The sequence below is a fragment of the Hordeum vulgare genome, chromosome 6H, assembly GCF_904849725.1.
Source record: "Hordeum vulgare subsp. vulgare chromosome 6H, MorexV3_pseudomolecules_assembly, whole genome shotgun sequence".
Lineage (NCBI taxonomy): Eukaryota > Viridiplantae > Streptophyta > Magnoliopsida > Poales > Poaceae > Hordeum > Hordeum vulgare.
The window spans coordinates 510,815,367-510,838,660 of NC_058523.1; the positions used below are offsets into that span (position 1 = coordinate 510,815,367).

The following is a 23,294-nucleotide window of genomic DNA, read 5'->3' on the forward strand; positions in this document are numbered from 1 at the left end:
GTTAACTCTAAAAGACATGACAACCATGCCTTTAATGTCGTAAAAGGTGAAATTATATGCACCTGTGCCTACACAGACTTAACATTCATATGCATTTACGAAATTCAGCTTCCGTTGCAACACACAAACACACATATAACAGAGAAAACAAAGGCAAATATTTTTCGAACAGTGTTGTATGACCGTCTTTCATATATGTGTACGTCCCGTATTTGGATTAGTCTGTAAACAAACAATGTGTCCGTTTCAAGAGCAGGCGTTGAAGATGCCACGAAAAGAGATATGATATCGTTTTTTATTTGTTTGTTCTTGTTTATTTAAGTCGATAATAGTACCATGTGAAAACCTTAAGCCGATAGAGTAACATGAAACCCGAGGTCACATCGACCAATGTACAATGCCCCAACATGTGCATTTACTTATATTCCATTTCGGCAAGTGATGACAGCATGCATATACATAATCGGTAGGCAGGAGCATCTCGCACGTATTAGCTGCCTCCAGCGTATCACGGGTAACTTTGGTTAGACCGACTATTCCATCCCGTCGTGCAGCTCTAGTTGCCAATCCCTTGCACAAATAGCAAAGCGAAGCCTTTTCTTTTTGTCCAACTGACACAACAGGTCCAAAACGTGCGTCCACTTGGCTCGGCCACATGCACATATGTGTTGTAGTACACGTACCCAGCTACCAGTACCCCGTATGCTATGCGGCAGGATCCAATTCCGATTCCGTTTTTTATGTTTATTTAGCCCTATATAAACGCGGCTTAATAATAAGCAGGCCATGACGATCGCCGAGCGGATGAGCGCGTCATCCCGCCCCGCGTCGTGTACAGTACAAGTCGGGGTGCGGGGCTGGCTTCAGCTTTATTGGTAGCGCCACACATATATATCGCCCCCGAGAAAACCAACCATCGGAGTTCGGGGGATACCAGCGAAGCCACGGGAGGGATTGGTTGGAACAGACGCCGACCACTTCGTTCCCCCTCCCCTCCCCCTCGCCCTCGCCCCGGAGAGGAAAGGAAAACCACGCGAACCAACCCAGCCAGAGAGAGAGAGAGAGAGAGAAAGAAGACGAGCCCGACCCAGGCAGGCCCCCCTCGTTCCCACCGGGCGAGAGAGAGAGAGAGAGAGGGAGGGAGGGGGGAGGGAGGGAGGCCTAGCCCTAGCCGGCGGCGGGGGGGCGGGGGGGCGATGGCCGCGACGGCGATGCGGGCCCTGGCCCTGGCGGCCTTCTTGTTCTTGGCCGCATCGGGGGTGGGGGCGCTGCCGAGGTTCGCGGAGGCCCCGGAGTACCGGAACGGGGAGGGGTGCCAGGCGGCGGTGGCGGGGGCGGGGGTGTGCGACCCGGGGCTGGTCCACATCGCGATGACGCTCGACGCGCACTACCTCCGGGGCTCCATGGCCGCCATCTACTCGCTGCTCAAGCACGCCTCCTGCCCGGAGTCGCTCTTCTTCCACTTCCTCGCCGCGGACGGCGCCGCGAACGGCGCCGCGCCCGGGGTCGGCGAGCTCCGGAGCGCGCTCGCCGCCTCCTTCCCCTCGCTGCGCTTCGAGATCTACCCGTTCCGCGCCGACGCCGTCACGGGCCTCATCTCCGCCTCGGTGCGCGCCGCGCTCGAGGCCCCGCTCAACTACGCCAGGAACTACCTCGCCGACCTGCTCCCCAAGTGCGTCCCCCGGGCCATATACCTCGACTCGGACGTGCTCGCCGTCGACGACGTGCGCAGGCTCTGGGAGACGCGCCTGCCCGCTGCCGCCGTCGTCGCCGCGCCAGAGTACTGCCACGCCAACTTCTCCCGCTACTTCACCGACGCCTTCTGGTCCGACCCGGACCTCGGCCCGCGCGTCTTCGCCGGCCGACGCCGCGCGCCCTGCTACTTCAACACCGGCGTCATGGTCATCGACCTCCGCCGCTGGCGCTCGGGGAACTACCGACAACGCATCGAGCAGTGGATGGAGCTGCAGAAGGAGAAGCGAATCTACGAGCTGGGTTCGCTGCCCCCTTTCTTGCTCCTCTTCGCCGGCGAGGTGGAGGCCGTCGACCACCGCTGGAACCAGCACGGCTTGGGCGGCGACAACGTGCTCGGCAGCTGCCGCCCGCTCCACAAGGGCCCTGTCAGCCTGATGCACTGGTCAGGCAAGGGCAAGCCATGGGATCGCCTCGACGCAGGCAGGCCTTGCCCGCTCGACCATACTTGGAAATCATACGACCTCTACATTGGCGACGGTGATGCCTCGCAAGCATCGGCGCCATCCTGGGCCTCATTGTCATCATCGGCGTTGCCCGCGGCGGTGTTTTCTTGGTAGACAGATATGGGAGGACACACGCTATAATTTTTTCATTTGGTTGTGGTGATGCAATCGCGTTTGCGATGCGTCGCCGCTGCCATCACAGCTGCCATCGCAAGCCGGCTGCCGCCTTCGGCTGTACAGCGAGGGGAGGGGCGGTACATTGCAGCGGCTGCGACGGGAAGAGGAAGAAGAACAGTGCATAGGGGAAGCAAATTCTTGTTCATTCACGATACATTTCGGATTGATTCATTATATGCTGTGATCCGGAGGTGGTGAGTAGGGGGTGTTGAAATTACTTTATTGGTGGTGTACAATTCTTGGATAGGAGAAAGGTTTCACTTTTTTGTCTGTTAGTTCAGGATTGTTTCATTTACATTTACATGTTTGTTCAGTAAACCAGTATAAATATTGATTGAATTGATTTCAATAAAACAGGGTGGATCTTATTCTTGCTGCAGTGATGAACTCCCCTGTATCTTGTCATTCCTTTGATGCAGAAATTCCATCGAGAATGGCTTAATTTCTTGTTTATCTCCATCTTTGGACAATGGTCAAATTTATTGCTGCTGCTAGTTTGCTTTGCTCAGTTCAACCAGAATGGCCTAACATATTGCTGGTTTTATTTGGCCTACTGTCTCCATATGCTATGTCCTAATTTATTTCATTGCTGTATCTCTGCTTGTTCATCCACAATTGCGTGCTTTGTTCATCAAGTATGGCCTTATCCACGCCTGTTATGATTTTGACTACTTGTTCATCCAGAATTGCCTGCATGTTCATCTAAGAAGGCCTAATCTACCGATGTTTCTGTTCTGCAAACTTGCTCATCCAGAATTGCCTACTGCATTGCTGGTTATTAGTTCCAGTATTTGTCTGTCTGTTCTAGTAATTGCTTACCCGTTTCGGCGACGAGAGTTTACAGGAGGTTGTTGCTGTTTTATTGGGTGTTTCTGCTCAGAAATTGGTGATGGCCTGTCCTTGTAGTTGCTCCTTGACTTGAAGAGATAAGCGGGAGCATCAGAATACCAATCTTTACAGATGTATGGCACACCTACACAGCTTGAAAGAAAGAAAGCAAAAGGGGCAATATCATTGTTGTTGGTTAAGATCAACTTTTATATCGGGAAAGCGATTAGCGCAAGCCACAGGATAGGGACCTCCCAACAGACTCATAATGCAGGGGATTAATACTGGTAATACGCCAACTGATCCCAACTAGAGCTCCACATAACCAGCAATGCATGTAACCTACTCTCCTTTTAATCACAAAGAGGCAGGCAGCACTTTAAACTTCTGTTGGAATCTTGGGAGGGCGTAGCAGGAATATAGCAAGCTGGCTTCAACAACAGAAGCTTCTTCTTCTTTGCGAGGGAAGTTGAATTATTTGAAGCCTGATAGGCATCGATTCGCAAAAGGCTGTGTGCTGTGGTCGTCTGAAATTGCTTTCGCAGCAGAAGCAGCAACAGCATCTCGATTATTATGCTCTCTTTGTGGGGAGATGATTGGTGAGGCAGACCCGAAATGTAGCAGCACGAGAGTTATTGCCCATGATGAGCACCATGTGTGTTGTGTAATGTTTTCTCAGAAGCATCTATACTTTGCATTGCAGCTGGGCACCCTCCTCTTTCGAAGTCTCCAAGCTGTATTGCCTCAACCACAGGGTACTGAACGTCGGCCGCCCGATTCCGCGATCGGACGGCCCTCGGCGCGCGGCCACGTTGGCTGGCAATGCTTTACACATAGACGACACATCGCCCAGGCTGGAGGAGGAGAGCCGGGGAACGCGACGCAAGGTGTAGTAGTGCAGATCATGATTGCGTGTGTGTAGGTATTCATATTGGCTCGTCTTTTGGCCGCGACTGCGAGTGAGATGAACTCCACCACCAACTGGCCGCTCGCCACTGGCCATCAACCACCCTACCCGACCCCTATTCAATTCCCTCCCTCTCACATGCTCCATGCCCGTATACTATGCTATGCATCCAGAGAGAAGAACCAACACGACGTGGTACGATTGGCCCCTTTTGCAGCCTCGTGCGTGCGTGCCGTCTCCATCGGACGGTCGATCGCCGTTGCTTTGGCTTTGTGCCTCGTGCACGAAGGAGGCTACCGGCTCTTGCCACTATTATCGGCGGCAGGTTGGTGCCGCGGCAGCGCGCAGTGTCGGCCACCGGCCCGTGACGGGGAGTTTCGGTGGATCGGCGACCGATCTGGTGGTCCGGCACGGGCTCTTTCGGGCTCACCACACGCCGCGATACCCAGGACTGGCCTAGCTAGGAAACCACGGGAAGATGGTCTGTTGCAGCAGAGAGAGAGATGCAGAGGCTGCAAAAGGCGCCAAAACCGTCGGGGAATTTAGCATAACAAACTCAGATGGACACCTAATGATCGGACGAACCGCCGCCGCAGCGCATTGGGCCGCCGTGGCCACCGAAGCTGCTGCCTGTCATGTTATCCTATATGTGTCGATCGGCGTTAAGTGGCATGGCATCAGCGGATGACAGAGGGCTTGACAGTGACCTGGGTTCTTTCTCTCTACCATTTCGTGTGAACATGACTGATATCAAAGAAAAGAGCGTTAAAAACGCTTTTATATTATTATGGGACGGAGGGAGTAGATCAGAAACACAAACTAACAAACATTATACGCTTTTAACAGAAAAAAGGATATGAGAGCTTTGTCGACGATATGTCTGTCAGATTTTGTTCGCGCCTGTAAATTCACAATACTGTTGGTGGAAGGAGTGTCTTTCTAACAGCTCCCACCTACCGATTCTTGTGACAATATAGTATAACTGTATTAAAGAACGCAGGAACAAAAGAGGAGAGACGGCCGGGCTATCCGAGGGCGAGAGGTTTGGAATGTCCTGCAATGATTCGTGTGGATAGCAGACATTGATGATCGACTGAGTTGGTTAAGCAACGAACGAGAATCTTTTTTACACCCCGGTAGGTCACCTAAATGCGTGCAGGTAGCTAACTCCACGCGAAAAAAGGGAATTGTCGCAGCCAGGGTCAGTGGCAGTGCATGGCCGTCCTGGCCTGCATTCGTTGCACCAAACGACTGAGAGTCCTAGCCCTTGCGATAAACGGGAGAGGCTGTGCAGCCGCAACGAGATGGCGTCGAGTTTCCAACGGTGTAGGACAGGTTCGGTGAGGCGTCCGGTGCGGGTTTCGGAGTCTGGTTTGTGGCACTGTTGTGAGAAGACGAACGCGGGGAGAGGGGAAGAGATGGTCCGAAATCTCCTCGGTGTCTGAAGTCAAGTTGGTGTTGAAATGGCATGCTGAGCGAGGTAGCAGGCAAGTCGCAGAAGTCAGAAGCATCGGATCGGATGCTTGGGGTGGGGACGTGGGGTGGAGGCCTTGCTTGGCACCGAAGCATGTGGGGATATGCGGAGATGCGAACCCTCGCGTTGGTCCTGCGGAACAAATCGGGCTTGGACAAATCGGGGAATAAAGCTGGAGGTGGTGGAACTGGGCGGCATATCAGCAACGAATCCAAGGTTGGAGAGCGTTGGCAACAGCAGCGGGTCGTCTCTCGTCTCGTTCAGGGAAAATTCCTTGCCTGCTGGACACGAAAGCGGTGTTTGGGACAGAAACGATGTGTACGCTGAAGCGGCATAATTCTCTCTTCTTTCTTTGGTCAATTCAATTTGAACAATGGAATGTGGCAAATTACTGCTTGAAACCGTTAGCAGGACATGCTTACAGGAGCCTTCGAGAGATCGAATTCAGCCTAGCAATTAACGGTGCATGCGTTTGATAGAGTGTATGAAGGGTGCATGAGACAAAAAGTTCTCTTCTCGACCTACTTTTAAGTGTTTGATAGTCTGTATGAGACCTCCCCGGCATGCACAAGCTCAATCCAAATACATTCTTAGCATGCGAGAATAGTCCAACATCCGTTTGCTTGTCAGCATGCATGAGCGGAGCGAGCGACAATGTGTTTCAATAAGTGTTCAAAATTTCTAAAATATAGTTTAATTTTTATAAAATGTTTAAAATACCAAATATTGTTCATATTTTCTTTAAAAAAATTTAAACTCTATACTTTAAATTTTGTTTAAATTTGCAAAAGGTCTCCAGATTTTCAAAAAATATTATTTTTTGAAAAACTATAGAATTTCAGTTTTTTCTAAAATTTCCAAAAAAGATATGGATTTAAAAAATGGATTTTCGAAAATAAATATATCACATTATCAAAATTTGATAAAATTTTAAAAATATCCAACTTCCAAATTTTGTTTAGATTCCAAAAAAACTTCAAAATTTTCAAAAAGTGTTATATTTCCATCTGTCAATTTATTTAATTTTTCGTGTTTCAAAAAATTGATCGCATTTTAAAATGTTTTGTTCACTTATTTGAAAATATTGGTTGCTACAGCACCATTCGGAGATGCAAGTTATCAAACCGAGATACAACTTAATATGTCCCAATACATACACCGTTATCAAACAACAGCAAATACATGTATCAAAAAAGAACAACCATATTAGGTTGAAAATGCTAGCAAATACATGTATCAAAAAAGAACAACCATATTAGGTTGAAAATGCTATCAAACACACCCTTAAAAAGGAACAACCACCATTCCTTATTTGATTTGTCTAGCCTAAATAACCATGAACATGAGACCTGCACTCAGGCTAAATCCTTTTATATTAGAAAAAATAGTATGGATTGCTCACATACGTTCGTCCTATGAATGTATTCATGCACACCGTATTCGTATGACCACCTTCGAGAGACCAAGCCAACAGCTCACGAGTTAATGAAGTCACTACTTTTATGTCTCGTCATTGATGGGAAAATCAGCTCTCATTGGAAAAATACTAATGCATATCTTTATGATACACACGTCAAACCTAGTGGTTGATCTTTGCTGGAATGGGGGTACAATTAGCCCCCCAACCATTCAATCACATGATGGTTCTCGCTCACTCATGCCCAATCTTAAATCCTAGTTCCCTATATGAAAGGAAAAAAAGTCCAAGAATAGTAATGGATTGTGCAAGTCACGTACGCCAGCGTGCTATGGACTGGGTCAATGTAGATTGCTCCAACAATAATCTTCTTTTCCATTTTCATTTGTTTTCTCCTGGTTTCAATTTTTTTTCTTTTGCTTTCCTATTTATTTAGTTATTCATCATTTTGTGTGTAAATTTTCAAATTTTCTCCATCCGGCATCCGTGTATTCTCAGTTTTCAGTGCTTTTCAACATGGATTTTCTTTCTATTTTCCTCATCCCATGTTTCTTTTTTTTCTCTCTACCAGCTCCCTTCTGTTTCTAAAAATCAAGAATCATTTTAAATTCTTAAACAACTTTTCTAAATTCTTTATTATTTGTTAACATACATGAACATTTAAAATTCATGAACAACTTTTTACAATCCGTGAACATATGTTTATGAATCTTGAAAATGGTCTTGAAATCCAAAATATTCATGAATTTTATTTTTTTCAAATTAGTTAATATGTCCATGAATTTAAAACATATTAACAAAATAATTTAAAATGAAATTTAATAAATTATTCATTTTTTGCAAAAATGATCACAATGTAGTGAAATGATCTTGAATTATTAAAAAATGATCCATGATTTAAAATACGTTTGGGCATTTAAAAAGGAAAATAAAAAATTAAATGAAACAAAACGGCTAATTAAAGAAAAACTGAAATATTTTTTTGGAAAATAAAATAATATACCAAAGATAAGAAATCACGACCCATAAAGTGTCTCCCTTGTGTAAGTGTGAAAGCAGTTAGGATAGTTTTCATTTGAATTTGCTTTTATAAAAAATCTTAAGATATATTTAATACCTGACGACAATTCGAATTGAATCCGAGTCCGATTGATAGGATATGGTATTACCAATATACGGCTCAATACAATAATCCATTTTTTCCATCGGATTATTTGACCTTTTAAATTCCAAATCTGATTTCTGGATTAAGTTTTAAGTATTAACTAGCAATATGGGTATGCGTTTTTTAACTTCCGAGACAAGATATATACTCGTCACTGATTCATATCGCTTATTTTAAAACCAACTAGTGCATTCTGTGTTTTCTAGAGTGTATAAGTATTAATATTTGCTCGTTGTTTATGTATACTTTTAGTTTAAAGTATTTGTATATTAATATGGTAAATGGCCATTTCCGATCTGCCGTCTTTCCATTATCGTACCATGTACGAATCCACAAAATCCAGTACTCGAATCAACGTAAAGTGGTATTCAAATCCGTAACTTTCAATTCTAAAATAAGTATCAATTAGGATTTTATCCCTTTGAATCTGATTTGGTTTCACCCGTTACCCTTGTTCCAGGAAAATGAACTTTCATAATTGCTCTCGACACATTGGCTCGGAATGGACACAAAAGAAGTAGAAAGAAACTTAGTCCATTGCTGGTCACTATAGGACCACCTATACTTACCTCGGGCCGGGTCAGGCTTTGGGTTGTACGTGACCAAGACCATGGCAAAGAAACCAGGCATGGGCCCGTACTGGGCCGACTGTCGGGCGTAGAAATCAGGCTCAAGCCCGGCCCATCAGCGTAGTTTACATTTATGAATTTTGTGGGTTTTTACGTTGATGGCCATACGGGCTTAGAAACCTTGTTTGTGTAGTTTAACAAAGTGTTTTGTGTTTTTAAGAAAGTTATCATATTAAAATAATTGTTCGCACCTTATTAATGAAATATTTGTGTAGTGTAAATCTAAAAAGTTTTTCACATTAATTTTTTTGATGCTCATAGAAAAATTCTCGTACATTCTAAAAAAAATCATGTGATTATGATAAGTGTACATTGTTTTCAAAACAAATCATGTAATTTTAGGAAAAGGAGTATGCATATTTGTAGAAATAATTTACAAAAGTGTTCATGCATTAAAAAATGAGCATCTTGTGTTTAAAACAAAAAGTTTGTTGCCTATGTCGGAAAATATTCAGTGTGCAACAAATTATATTCATGTGTACCTATAACTGTTCACATATTTGTATTTAAATGTTCATGTACGTAATAAATATTTTTTTAAATAAACAAAAATAGGTTAATTGGATAATATTAACAAGAAATAAACAAGAAAAAAAGGAAAAGGAAGAAAGGGGAACAAGTAAATGAACATAAGAGATAAAAAAGGAAAAGATGAACGAGATATATAATTGTAACTCAAACTAAAACATGATGAAAAAAGAAAAGTCCAAAAATGAAAAACAAGAACAAGAATGACAAACGGTAACAACCGAACGGGAAGGCGAATCAGTCTAGTTACAAAGAAACATCGGTTCGGAAGAAAAAATATGATCAAGACCTAGGAATTCCCTCACCTTAACACCATCACCAATCACGTGTATCCGACACCACCACAGGAGGCATCAGAGCCAAAAATGACGGGCCACCTCCTCACCCGAGTTCGACGTAGCTTCACCGTTGATATGCAGGTTTGTGGACCTCCAAGGTGATTCATCAAAGGTGAAATCATTGTCGTTGAAAGTATCGGACTAGGCCAACACCCCGGACGTGCCATCGAATTGCAAATTGTTACCTTCGCAAGACTAAGACGTCGGAGTGTTGAGGCATAGTTTATGCCGAAGTAATTTTGGTGATTGATGACAGTACCGTACAAGACTAATCGTGTGTGTCAAGGTTTCAGGTAACACTCGTCAACGGCACAAGACGACACGTCTCCTCTCTTCTGGAACGGAAGCACGGCGCTCTCTACGATTCTCATTATTTGAGTCATAGGAAAGCCGTACTATTAAGAGGGGATCCGTAGTGGAAAGGTTTGGGTGAAATCTATCTTTACACACGCACACTTCACATTCTCCCTTTCCTTATCTTTTGGAGTGGCCCTCGCCTATTCGTCTCGATTATCTCTACAAAATGGTCCCGAGCGGTAGTACCGCTGGACTGCTAGCGATAGTACCGCCAGCCAGCGGTAGTACCGCCCCTGGTCAGCGGTAGTACCGCTCCAGGTGCTTTGTTCCACCTACCTAGCGGTAGTTCGTGGACGGACCCTTTTGCGAAGACTTTCCCGGCGGTAGTAGTGCTTGTGCACTACCAAGGGGCCAGCGGTAGTACCACTGGTGTCAGCGGTAGTACCGCTGGAGGCCCAGCGGTAGTACCGCTGCAGACAGCGGTAGTACCGCCAGGCAGCGGTAGTACCGCTCCGACACAGCGGTAGTACCGCTGGTACTCGGGCAGAGAGTGGGAAAACGGTCTGATTTCCCCCCCCCCACTATATAAAGGGTTCTTCTAGCTGAGGAACCCTATCTCTTACCTCTCCAAGCTCCATTGTTGCTCCACAAGCTCTAAAGTGCCCGATCTCTCTCCCTAGCCAATCAAACTTGTTGATTCTTTAGGGATTGGTTGAGAAGGCCTAGATCCACACTTCCACCAAGAGAAAAGTTGGTTCCCCCACCAATCCCTTGCGGATCTTGTTACTCTTGGGTGTTTGAGCATCCTAGACGGTTGAGGTCACCTCGAAGCCATATTCCATTGTGGTGAAGCTTCGTGGTTTAGTTGGGAGCCTCCAAGCTTTGTGTGGAGTTGCCCAACCTTGTTTGTAAAGGTTCGGTCGCCGCCTTCAAGGGCACCTATAGTGGAATCACGGTACCTTGCATCGTGCGAGGGCGTGAGGAGAATACGATGGCCTTAGTGGCTTTTTGGGGAGCATTGTGCCTCCACACCGCTCCAACGGAGACGTACTTCCTGTCAAAGGGAAGGAACTTCGGTAACACATCCTCGTCTCCATCAGTTTCACTTGTGGTTATCTCTACCCTTTACTTTGTATTTGCTTATGCTTGTGACTATATCTTACTTGTCTTAATAGCTCTTGTTGTTAGCTTCTATAGGGTTCACCTCATTGTCATATTATTTGTGAACCCGTATAGTGCTTACCTTAACTTGTTAAGATTAATTAAAAAGTGGTCGTTGTCTATTCACCCCCCTCTAGCCAATCATATCGATCCTTTCAATTGGTATCAGAGCCACATCTCTTTATTAAGGGTTTAACCACCCGAAGAGTATGGAAGGCGGAGAGGAAGTTAACCGTGGGCAACCCGAGGACATGGACTTGACTTCGGTCACAAGGGACGACTTGAATACGGCTATGGCAGCCCTCAAGACGTCCTTGACGAGCAAAGTCAAAACCATGCTTAAAGAATTAATTGATGGTCTTAAAAGTTCACCCGAACCGGCTTTAGTGGTTAAACCCAGCATTTCCGATTCGGAGGCCAACTCCTCTAAGGAAGCGGCTAAAGGTATGCAACCTGCTTCACCTCACGAAAAGGATGGGACTGGAACATATGCTTCGGTTCCACCTCCCATGACATATGGAGGACCCGTTCTCGCACCTCGTCTTAATCCTGTTGGTCCTCCTCCTAAACTTGTGAAAGGTGACTTTGCTAACTGGGTATTTTCTATTAAGTCTCATTTGAATCACAGCTCAACAAACTTGTGGAGAATTATCGAGCAAGGATATTATCCCCATGACCCAAGCAACCTCACTCCAAGAGAAGATGCAGATAATCAATATAATCACTCTGCGTTGTTTATCCTCCAGTTTGCTGTGCCACATGAAGATCTTCCCCACTTGCGACCCTTCACATTGGCCAAGGATTGTTGGGAGCATATTATGGTACTGTACAAGGGAAGCTCAAGTATTCAACGATCCAACTATGAAGTGATACTTGATAAGGCCGATGAGTTTGTGATGAAGGAAGACGAGGACCCTCGTGATCTCTATCGGAGGGTGACTGCTATTGCTGTGGCACTAAAGGATCATGGGAGTAAGGATGTGGATGATACATGGGTCAAGCGCAAGTTTCTCAAAGCCATCATGCCTTTCAATAAAGCCATGTCATCTGTCATTCGTCAGCGGCCAGACTTCCACTCCTTGTCTTCCAGTGAAGTGTTGGATGAGTTCATTGCAATGTCAATCATGAACGAAACAGCCGACAATGCACTTGCTCGTGTCCGATCAAAAACCACTTCACCCAACCTTGCGTTGAAAGCAAGAGCAATGCTTGAAGAAGATGAGGAAGAGGAGAGCTGCCCTGAAGACATAAAGTATGCTTATCATGAGCACATGGCTCTTGCATCAAGGCAATTCTGGGGAAATAAAAGGAACTCAAGACCCACCTTCAACAAGAACAACTCGAGTGGATTCAAACCCAAACAACGAGTGAGGACATGTTATAACTGTGGCAACGTGAATCACTTCGTGGCAGAATGTCCCTATGAGAAGAGGGAAGACAACGGAGGCAAGCTCATTCACAAAGACAAAACCAAATCATTTCCAATCAAGAACAACTTTGTGAAGAAACCTCACCCAAAAGGGATGGTGGCCCTGGAGGAGTATCCTTCTGATGATGATGGCGATGATGATGATACAGCGGCAACGACAACTGTTGCTATCGCCACTACCTCTTCCCAGAAGGTGTCTCTCTTCAACGCCCCCAACGAGAACCACATCACCAAGTGCCTCATGGCAAAAGGTACCAATCAGGTAACTCCCATCATTAAGACCAACATTACTTCTGCTCCTTCATTGTTAAATTGTGTAGAAGGTAGTGATGTTGGAGAACTTAATGAGCATGATCTTGATAAGTTTCTATGCACTATTAAGGGAGAACCCAAGAAGCACTTTGTTGCTCTCTTGGAACAACTGGGTGAGGCCACTGACCTCATTGAGTCTCATGAGGAGACCATCTCCGAGCTTCAGGGACATAGCCGTGACTATGCCGATGAAATTGCCGAATTATCTAGTGCTCTAGAAGAAGAGCGCACTCTTCGTTTGGCTCTTGAGGAGTCATATAACGATGACTGCGCTAAAATGCAAAAGAAACTAGATCATGATGTTGTTCTTACTCGCATGCTTAAATCTGAAAAGTATGCTCTTGAAGTTGGCCGTGACAGACTCAAGGAAGAGTTTGACATACTTGACAAGGCCCACAAAGCCTTGAAAGGTGTTCATTTCTCTCTGAAAGAGTCTCATGATCAACTCCAAGCAAAGCTTACCAAGGAGATCTCTACTTGTCCTCCCTTTGTGTTAATTGATAATACTTGTGCAACTAACCCTTGTTGTGAGCATGTCCATCTTGTGGAGGAAAATGCCAAGTTAAAGGAGAAACTTGAGAAGGGCCTTGTGGCATGCAGACAAGGTGACAAGAGTCTGAACGATCTTTTGAGCACTCAAAAGGGTGTTGTCGGAAAGGAAGGACTTGGACTTACCTCCAAGTCAAAAGGTAAAAGGAAGAACAAGGACAAACGATCTCTCACCCTCATGGACATCTTTGTCAAAGAGGGTGAGGGGACTCAGAAGGTGAACAGGAACAAGGTGGACTATGGGAACCCCAAGAAGGGCAAAACCGCTCCTACTAACACAGCCGGCAAACTCAATTCCTCTTATGTGTTATGTTGTGCTAGTGATGGGCATGTTTATGCCAGATTTGTTGGTTCCTACGATGAAGATATTGAATGGGCTATCTGGGTTCCTAAGACCCTTGTCTCTAACATGAAAGGACCCATTAAAAAATGGGTACCTAAAACCAAGCCTTGATCTATTGCAGGAGTTTGCTTCCGGTGGGGTGTCATGGTTGCTCGATAGTGGAGCAACAAATCATATGACCGGAAGCAAGGACTTAGTGGTGGATGTGCATCCTTCTCCATCTATGCCCACTCATGTCCAATTCGCCGATGCATCCTCGTCAAAGGTATTGGGATTTGGTAAGGTGGTCGTCTCTCAAGATTTATCTATTGAGAAGGTCATGCTTGTTGAGTCACTTGCCTACAATTTACTTTCGGTTCGTCAACTTGCAATCATGGGTTTTTCCACATTCTTTAATATCGACACTGTGGTCCTCCTAAGGAGCAAGACTCTTAAAGTAGCCTATGTTGGACATGTCGAAAATGGTCTCTATGTGGTGAACTTCTCGAAGCGACCCACTAAGACTGCGACATGTTTAATGGCTAAAGTTGACGTGGGTTGGCTTTGGCATCGCCGTTTAGCTCATGTCAATATGAGATCTTTGCAAAGTCTTCTGACAGGGGACCATGTTCGTGGACTAACAAATGTGAGCTTTGCTAAAGATCGTGTTTGCAGTGCTTGCATTGAAGGAAAGATTCATGAAACTGCTCATCGTCCAATGACTCTTATCTACACTAAGAGGCCATTGGAACTTCTCCATATGGATCTGTTTGGTACTCCAACATTTGATAGTCTTGGAGGCAGAAAATATTTCTTAGTGATTGTTGACGACTATTCAAGATATACCTGGGTATATTTCTTCAAAAGGAAGAGTGAAACTCAACAAACGGTCATCAACTTTGCTAATGAAGCGCAACGTCAACATGAAGCAAAGATCTTGATGATTAGGAGTGACAACGACACCGAGTTCAAGAACTACACCCTAGATGAGTTTCTAGGTGATGAGGGAATAAAGCACCAATATTCTGCACCATATACCCCTCAGCAAAACGGCGTGGCAGAAAGGAAGAACAGGACCTTGATAGACGCTGCAAGAACAATGATGGCAGAATTCAAATCTCCATACAACTTCTGGGCAGAGGCCATCAACACAGCATGTCATGCGCCCAATCGGCTCTACATCCGCAAAGGCTTGAACAAGACTCCGTATGAGATTCTAACTGGAAACAAACCCAATCTCAAGTACTTCCGGGTATTCGGTTGTAAGTGTTTCATTCTTAAAAAGGGAGCTCGGTTAGCTAAATTTGATTCTAGAGCACATGAGGGTATCTTTGTTGGTTATGCTACAAACTCTCATGCTTACCGTGTCCTCAACAAGTCCACCGGACTAATTGAGGATACGTGTAACGTAGAGTTTGACGAAAATAATGGCTCCCAAGTGGAGCAAAGTGGTCTTTGTGATATAGGTGATGAAATTCCTCCCGAAGCCATAAGAAGAATGGGGATTGGTCAAATACTCCCCATTGAGGAACCCCTTGTGGCCGAAGGAGAAGGACAATGCTCTACTCAAGTGGAGCCATCACCCCCACAAGCCCCACACGCTTCCGATGAACAAAGAGAAGACTCTCAACACGTTGATCAAGCTCACGCTCAAGATCAATTGCCTAACAATGGTGATATGCCCCATGATATTCAAGCACTACTACAAGACCCTGAACCAGCACAAGATCAAGATCAAGAGCAACCACTAATACAAGATCAAACTAGTGAACCTGCTCAAGTCGAAGGACAAGATGATCAGGAGACTGTCTCACAATTCCCGTCTGGAGCTCCAACAACCGGCTCAAGACGCAAGGGCAAACAAAAGATACAAGTCGATGCTCCTCCGTTATCTAATGAAGAACTCTTGGAGCGTCGAGCAGCCAAGAATGCGAACAAGCTGAGAGCCAAGTCACATCTCATGAAGAATGTTCTTGGTAGTTTAAAAAGGGGAGTATCTACCCGTCAACAGCTTTGGAATTATTGTGAGCATCACGCGTTTGTATCGTATTGTGAACCTCAACAGGTACAGGAAGCGCTCGATGATGAGGATTGGCTTATGGCCATGCACGAAGAACTTAACAACTTCGAGCGCAACCAAGTCTGGGATTTAGTGCCTCGACCAACGAAGGAACATAATGTCATTGGGACCAAATGGATATTTAAGAACAAGCAAGATGCAAATGGAATTGTGATTCGAAACAAGGCAAGATTGGTGGCTCAAGGCTACTCCCAAGACGAGGGTATCGACTACGGTGAAACCTTTGCCCCTGTTGCTCGTCTAGAATCTATTCGCATGTTACTTGCATTTGCTTCTCATCATAACTTCAAATTACAGCAAATGGATGTGAAAAGTGCATTTCTTAATGGTCCTTTGAATGAGTTGGTATATGTCAAACAACCCCCGGGATTCGAACATCCCAAGCTCCCCAATCATGTGTACAAACTCAATAAGGCACTCTATGGCCTTAAACAAGCCCCACGCGCGTGGTATGAGTACCTTACTGAGTTGTTACAAGATCGTGGGTTTGAAATTGGGAAGATTGATCCCACTCTTTTTACTAAGAGGGTTAAAGGGGATTTGTTCATATGCCAACTATATGTTGATGATATTATCTTTGGCTCTCCTAACATTTCATTCAATGAAGAATTTGCTGCGCTAATGACTGAGAAGTTTGAGATGTCCATGATGGGAGAGTTGAAGTTTTTCCTCGGGTTCGAGATTAAACAAGGTCTAGAAGGGACATTCATCAAACAAGCCAAGTACACTCAAGACATGCTCAAACGGTTCGAGCTCGAAGATGTAAAACCGGTCAAGTTCCCCATGCCAACCAGATGCAAGCTTGACAGTGATCCCAATGGTAAAGCAGTGGATCAAAAGGTATACCGCTCCATGATTGGATCCCTCCTTTACCTCTGTGCATCTAGACCGGATATTATGTTGAGTGTAGGGATATGTGCACAGTTTCAATCCGCACCAAAAGAAAGTCATTACATGGCTGTCAAACGAATCTTTAGATATTTGGCTCATACCCCAAACTTTGGCCTCTGGTATCCCAAAGGAGCAAACTTCAATCTAGTTGGCTATTCTGACTCAGATTGGGCTGGAGATTGTGTGGAGAGGAAGTCAACATCTGGAGGGTGCCAATTCCTTGGTCGCTCTTTGGTAAGTTGGTCTTCAAAGAAGCAGAACTGTGTCTCCTTATCATCCACCGAAGCTGAGTATGTGGCAGCTGCAAGTTGTTGTGCACAATTGCTATGGATGAGGCAAACTTTAAAGGATTATGGTGTCACTTGTGACAAAGTGCCTCTTCTATGTGACAATCAAAGCGCCATCAAGATTTCCCTCAACCCAGTGCAACATAGCAAAACCAAACATATTGATATTCGTCATCACTTCATCCGTGAACATATCAAGCTAGGTGATATTGAGGTTCACTTCATCCACACTGAAGAGCAACTTGCAGATATTTTCACCAAGCCACTAGATGAAGCAAGGTTCCGGGAGTTAAGGCATGAGCTAAATATCATTGATTCAAGTAATGTGGATTGGAACTAGGCATGTTGCACCTCACTTTACATTTCATCTTGGTCTAGATGTAGGCATGGACATAGCGGGAGTGTTGTTCTCTCAATGAACTCTCCCTCCCCCCATTGTGCGTAAATCAATCTAGTCTTTCACTTTAGCCATTGTCAAATGGCACTTGTGCTTCAAAGACGAGCATTGGTCATGAACCCAAGGATAATTCTTCGTGCTGTCATACCATTGTCTCAAACATAGGTGGCCCCGCCCCTCCGTCCTCTCTTGCGTATAAAGGAGAGGATATACAATGACAAGTCAGTATATTTTCTTGGATGTCATCCCTTTTTACTCACCTGTCATGTGCCCAAGTTTCCCTTTTTCCTTAGCCGTGTTGAAACATGTACAGCGGTACTACCGCCAGGGTAGGGGTACTGCCGCCAGGACCCCAACGGTACTACCGCCAGGGGTAGCGGTACTACCGCCAGGACCCCAGCAGTACTACCGCCAGGTATGGCGGTACTACCGCCAGGATTCAAAATCTAACACGACCGGCTAGAAAATTTCTAGGGTTTCGAGGGGGAGCGGTACTACCGCCAGGGGGAGCGGTACTACCGCCAGGACCCCAGCGGTACTACCGCTTCACCCCAGCGGTACTACCGCCAGGTCAGCGGTACTGCCGCTGTATCCCAGCGGTACTACCGCTGGCCCGTACCCCTTGGGCTATATAAAGGGAGGGGGAGTCCGATTTTCTCATCTGTTTCTTCTTCCTCGCGGCTTCTCCCTCCCCTAGCCCGAAAACCCCCTGATTGGATCTCACTTCGTGGAGCTCCTTCTCCCCGTTGGTGTGGAAGGGTTGCTTCATCTCTTCTTCCTCCTCCAAAGCCATGAATCCCGGTAAAAAGGCTCCTCCCTTCTTCTATTTTGTTGTTGGTCGTGTTTTAGGGTTAGGAGCATTGGGGATTGGACTCATATTTTTGATCCTATGGCTAGTTCTTGGATGGTATGAAGGAAATATTTGAGGGGAGTATAGGTCCGATGATTTGTTGTTGTGTTTGCTGCCATGCTTTAGGATTTCATCGTCTTAGATCGAATACTTGAACTTTTGGATTAGATCTAAAACGTGCTCTCTCTTGCCTAGGCATGTTTGTACCTCTTGTTACTAAGTGTTCCTCATGACAGTAGGGCTGGGGTGTACGTCTTAGTTTTCATATTCAGTCCATGCCCTCGAAAACGAGTTTTTTATGTCAGATCTGAAAGTCAAACCCCCAGCGGTACTACCGCCAGGGGGTAGCGGTATGACCCCCAGCGGTACTACCGCCAGGGCTGGCGGTACTACCGCTAGGCCCCAGCGGTACTACCGCCAGGGGTGGCGGTACTACCGCCAGGAGCATTCACGGTGTATTTTTTTTTGTGTTTTGTGCTTAGCAATGCGTGTTTACTTTTTCTGCGTTTTCAAGATTCATTGCCTTGAATTTTCTTGTCGCCTCTTTTTCGCTTTGTGGTCTGTGTCACAGGTGGCTCTGCTCGCCGTTCGAACCCCCCACGGGACACGGCGTCCAAACAGTTTCGCAACACAGAGGCGCCCGAGGGGTCTGCCACGTCTGGTCTGCCTTCCAAGAAGAAGTCCTTCAAGAAGGTCGCTCACAAGGACAAGAGGGTCAATATCCGTACAATGTCCCCCAAGGACTTTCTGCAATTTCGCACCAAGAACCCCTATCTCAAGGAGAGGGAAGTGATCCATGGGGTTGAAAATGTCTGGGCAAGGGACCAGTGCAGGATCTATAGGGATGTTATTGCTTCCTTCAAGAAGAACCATGTCTCTGTTCAGTGGATTGATCTGGCACATCTTCAGCGGAACATGGACTACTTTGGTGATGCCCTCTCTCCGGTTGACAAACTGGGCATCAAAGACATCATCACCTTCAAGACGGACTTTGATCCCACTGCAGTGGCTCAGTTTTATGTCACAGTCCATTTCTCTCCTGATGCACAGCGTTCCATGATCTGGATGACTGGGTCGAAGAAGATGACCGGTTCCTGGACTGAGTTCATGCAGTTCCTCCACATTGACTTTCAGGGTGCTGACACTCCTCTTGGGCTGCGTCCTCATGCTGCAGCCCCCACCGATAGGGCCCCCGCAAAGGACAGACTGCAGTCACTGTATCTGAGGAAGGGGGTGCTTCCCAAGCACATGGACATCATGCATCGGATCTTTCGCAACACCCTCTTCCCTCGGAGTGGTAACTTTGATGAGGTCCATGGCTACTTGGCTGAGATGCTGTTACTGTGTGAGGAGGCTATGTCTCAGGAGTCTGCTCAGCTGGATATTTCAGATGTGATGTTCACAAAGCTCTGGAACTGCATCATCAATCGTAAGGTTCCTATCTACGGGCCTTACCTGTTCGCATACATTTGCCATAAGTGGGAACAGGCTTTTCCGGATGAGGTGCTCTACGCACAGTCTGATTACATTGTGCATGACCCGATCAGGCTTCGCGTCAAGGACAAGTGGGCCAACCCATCTACATCCTCTCAGCACGTGGATACTGATACAGAGACCGCTGCTGACAGAGGAACTGCCTCTCAGTCCCGCTCGTCTGCCATGCCATCTTGGGCTATCAAACTGCAGGACAAGATGAAGACACTTTTCTGTATGCAGGCCAAGGGTCAGTACCAGACACATGTGGCTCAGAAGCAGAGCCGCCAGAGGCATAAGAGTGTTCTCAGGACCTTGGATGTGGACATCTCCAGCGGCTCAGAGGACGACATCACTCCTGAGGCCACTTGGATGCAGGCTCAGGGGTACCAGTGGTCTGGCGATGAGGCAGAAGAGGAGGAGCAGACCGACCAGGAGGGGACAGACGAGTCCGGTGATCCTGAAGACGAGGAGTAGTTACCTGTGGCATTAGGTGTGCCCTTTTTGGCGTCTTGTGCCAAAGGGGGAGAGAGTCTAGGATTTGCTTTCATTTCCAACTTTGCATTGCTTTGCTTTATCTCGTATGGTTTGCTTCGAACTTGGTTTGATTCTCGTTTGCTATCTTTTGTGAGACATGATCTTATGTGAGATTTATTTCCATCATATGCTGTGAGTCATATGTCCCGTATTGTCATATATCTCTATCTTTTTGTTCTCATATTATTCTCTGTGCAAATCCGGTATTGTCATCAATCCACCAAAAAGGGGGAGATTGTTGAGGCATAGTTTATGCCGAAGTAATTTTGGTGATTGATGACAGTACCGTACAGGACTAATCGTGTGTGTCAAGGTTTCAGGTAACACTCGTCAATGGCACAAGACGACACGTCTCCTCTCTTCTGGAACGGAAGCACGGCGCTCTCTACGATTCTCTTTATTTGAGTCATAGGAAAGCCGTACTATTAAGAGGGGATCCGTAGTGGAAAGGTTTGGGTGGAATCTATCTTTACACACGCACACTTCACATTCTCCCTTTCCTTATCTTTTGGAGCGGCCCTCGCCTATTCGTCTTGATTATCTCTGCAAAATGGTCCCCAGCGGTAGTACCGCTGGTGCCAGCGGTAGTACCGCTGGACTGCTAGCGGTAGTACCGCTGCAGCCAGCGGTAGTACCGCCCCTGGTCAGCGGTAGTACCTCTCCAGGTGCTTTGTTCCACCTACCTAGCAGTAGTTCGTGGACGGACCCTTTTGCGAAGACTTTCCCGGCGGTAGTAGTGCTTGTGCACTACCAAGGGGCCAACGGTAGTACCGCTACAGCCAGCGGTAGTACCGCTGGAGGCCCAGCGGTAGTACCGCTGCAGACAGCGGTAGTACCGCCAGGCAGCGGTAGTACCGCTCCGGCACAGCGGTAGTACCGCTGGTACTCGGGCAGTGAATGGGAAAACGGTCTGATTCCCCCCCCACTATATAAAGGGTTCTTCTAGCTGAGGAACCCTATATTTTACCTCTCCAAGCTCCATTGTTGCTCCACAAGCTCTAAAGTGCCCGATCTCTCTCCCTAGCCAATCAAACTTGTTGATTCTTTAGGGATTGGTTGAGAAGGCCTAGATCCACACTTCCACCAAGAGAAAAGTTGATTCCCCCACCAATCCCTTGCGGATCTTGTTACTCTTGGGTGTTTGAGCATCCTAGACGGTTGAGGTCACCTCGAAGCCATATTCCATTGTGGTGAAGCTTCGTGGTTTAGTTGGGAGCCTCCAAGCTTTGTGTGGAGTTGCCCCAACCTTGTTTGTAAAGGTTCGGTCGCCGCCTTCAAGGGCACCTATAGTGAAATCACGGTACCTTGCATCGTGCGAGGGCGTGAGGAGAATACGGTGGCCTTAGTGGCTTTTTGGGAAGCATTGTGCCTCCACACCGCTCCAACGGAGACGTACTTCCTGTCAAAGGGAAGGAACTTCGGTAACACATCCTCGTCTCCATTGGTTCCACTTGTAGTTATCTCTATCCTTTACTTTGTATTTGCTTATGCTTGTGACTATATCTTACTTGTCTTAATAGCTCTTGTTGTTAGCTTCTATAGGGTTCACCTCATTGTCATATTATTTGTGAACCCGTATAGTGTTTACCTTAACTTGTTAAGATTAATTAAAAAGTGGTCGTTGTCTATTCACCCCCCCTCTAGCCAACCATATCGATCCTTTCACGGAGGAGAAAGCCATACCTGTCAGCCACAAACTAGGAACCCAACACGGGATCCATCTTCTTTGAGATGCCATGCATGCATAACACAATAAGCATCCAATTCTAAACTACCTCTCCCAAGCTCCAAGCCAGCACTAGAGCACACGTTGTCGTAACGATGAAGCTTGAGGACATAAGTCTGCCATGACTGAGTGGTCGCCGCCACACCATCTTTGCTTGAGAAAACAAGTTTCTAAATTCATCCTCAACCATATAAGATAGGACCGATCGCCTCATAAGGGAAAGATCTAAAACTTCTTTATTTAGCATCGTGATTGTCACTATCGAAGCCAAGACGATAAATGACCCAACAACCTAAGTTACTAGGGTCTAACCTAGAGCTACATGACCCATACGCATACATTCGACAACCCTCCTTAGCACCGATGATTGAGGTTGTCGGCAGAGGGGAGCCAGTGGAAGGCGGCGGAAGGAACTCATTGACAACGTCTAGGGTTCTAGTCGCCTCCTCAAGAGAAAAAATGACACACGTTCGTAGAATTCTATTTCACTTTAGAAATCGTCCTATCCATCATGTATTTCAAAAATGTATATTGTGTATTAGCAAATTGATGGCTTTGTATTACGAATTTATTATTTGAGTAATATTATTTTTATCATGTATTGAACACTAAAACTTATTAACATGTCCATCGTGTACTGGAAAAACTCGTCGTGCATTAACTGTTTATCAAGTTAAAAAAGTGTTTGTCATCTATTAGCAGATATTCATCACGTATTAAAATATATTCGTTGTGTATGAAAAATAATTAAAGTTTATAAGAGATGTTCAACCCCTATTTAGAAATGTTCATCATGTATTACCAAACCATCCTTATTTTCTATAGGAAATACAACATTTTAATACAAAAAGTGTGAGATATTAAAAAATAAACAAGCAACCATTTAAAATTATGTGAATATTTAATATTTCCTAAAAACAGCCCGGACAACAACAATAACAACAAGAACAACAAACCTTTAGCCCCAAACAAGTTGGGGTAGGCTAGAGGTGAAATCCATAAGATCTCCCGATTAACTCATGGTTCTCGCACATGGATAGCAAGTTTCACGCGCCCCTCTCCATGGCTAGTTCTTTGACGATGCACCGATCCTTTAGATATCTTTTTATGGACTCTTCCCATGTCAAGTTCGATCTACCCGAGCCTCTCTTCACATTATCGGCATGATTTAGCCGTCCGCTATGCAATGGGGCTTCTCGAGGCCCGTGCTGAATATGCCCAAACCATCTCAAACGATGTTGGACAAATTTCTCTTCAATTGGCGCTACCCCAACTCTATCTTGCATGTCATCATTCCGGATTCGGTCCTTCCTTGTGTGGCC

The 23,294-nt window shown here is 45.9% G+C and overlaps 1 pseudogene across 1 annotated transcript; it reads left to right on the forward strand.

The window, feature by feature from the left end:
• The first annotated feature begins 931 nt into the window (after window positions 1-931).
• LOC123403724 lies at window positions 932-2,754 on the forward strand (annotated as a pseudogene). The gene has a single exon (XR_006611540.1). The product of XR_006611540.1 is annotated as a probable galacturonosyltransferase-like 9 (transcript).
• The last annotated feature ends 20,540 nt before the right edge of the window (window positions 2,755-23,294 follow it).